Below are 1361 nucleotides of genomic sequence, written 5' to 3' on the forward strand. Positions count from 1 at the left end.
TATTATCTTACATTTTTTACTTGTAACGCTGATGGCAAGACACCAATAAAATTACACTGGTGTCATAATAAGCCAAAAGAAAAAAGGCCATTCTTAGTCGTATATATTTACTAGAGGCCCAGTGCATAGATTTGTGCACTGGTAGGGTTCCTCGGCCTGGCCTGTGCCCTCTTACAATCTGGGACCCTTCAGGGGATGTCAGAGAGCCGGTTTTCAGCCCAGTCCCCACAGGCCAGGCCAGATCACTGCAGGCCAGGCCTCTAGTATGATATAAGATTTTTGGTTAATCTCTTCCCACCCTCCCCCATCCCCCTACCCTTTGAGATTCATCAGTCTGTTCCATGTTTCCATGCCTATGCATTGAGCACCTGTCTCCTGGTGGTCATTGTGTGTCATAGCTACTGACTGGTCAGCTGGTCGCTTAGGCTTTTATATATATAGACTAGTGGCCCGGGGCATGAAATTCATGCATGGGAGGAGGGTGTCCCTCAGCCCAGCCTGCACCCTCTCCAATCGCGGACCCTTTGGGGGATGTTGACTGCTGGTTTAGGCCTGATCCCAGGAAGTCCAACAGGCCTGATCCCAGGATGTCTGACAGGACTGATCCCAGGATGTCCCTGAATGTCTGGCAGGCCTGATCGCAGGATGTCTGACTGCCAGGATCGGGCCTAAACCGGCAGTTGGACATCCCTCTCACAATCCAGGACTGCTGGCTCCCAACTACTTGCCTGTGTGCCTGCCTGATTGCCCCTAACCGCTTCAGCCTGCCAGCCTGATCGCCCCCTAACAGCTTCCCTGCTGGCCTGATTGATGCCTAACTACTCCCCTGCCGGCCTAATCATCCACAACTGCCCTCCCCTGCTGGCCAGATCACCCCCAAGGCTTTTATTAGTATAGATATGACCCTTCACAGAAAATTTCACTAACCCTGCTTTACAATAAGGGTTTGACGATTGAATCATTGGGGCCAGGCACCAAGATTTCCTTTCTTTGAATAGTGGAGGGAATAATTATCTTGTCCTTAAGTTGCCCTGAACATCAAATGAGATAATGACTTAGAAAAGCGTAAAAACACCATATAAAGACAACTGTCTTTTACATGTCCTGAAAAAACAATAAAGTGGTAAAATGAAAAACACCATTTTTATTCTCCCCCTTCCTCCCTTTACAGCTTTCATTTAAACTTTGAAATTTAGAAAAATTTCACTCCTATTTCATTTCTTTACATTCAATATTATTTTGTATTAGTTTCAGGTTTATTAGTTACAGAATAGTGGTTAGGCAATCATATACTTTACAAAGTGTTCCTTGATATTTCCAGTACCACCTGGCTTCATACCGTCATTACAACACTGTTGTCT

This window comes from Myotis davidii, unplaced genomic scaffold (assembly GCF_000327345.1).
Source record: "Myotis davidii unplaced genomic scaffold, ASM32734v1 scaffold1575, whole genome shotgun sequence".
In the NCBI taxonomy this organism is placed as follows: domain Eukaryota; kingdom Metazoa; phylum Chordata; class Mammalia; order Chiroptera; family Vespertilionidae; genus Myotis; species Myotis davidii.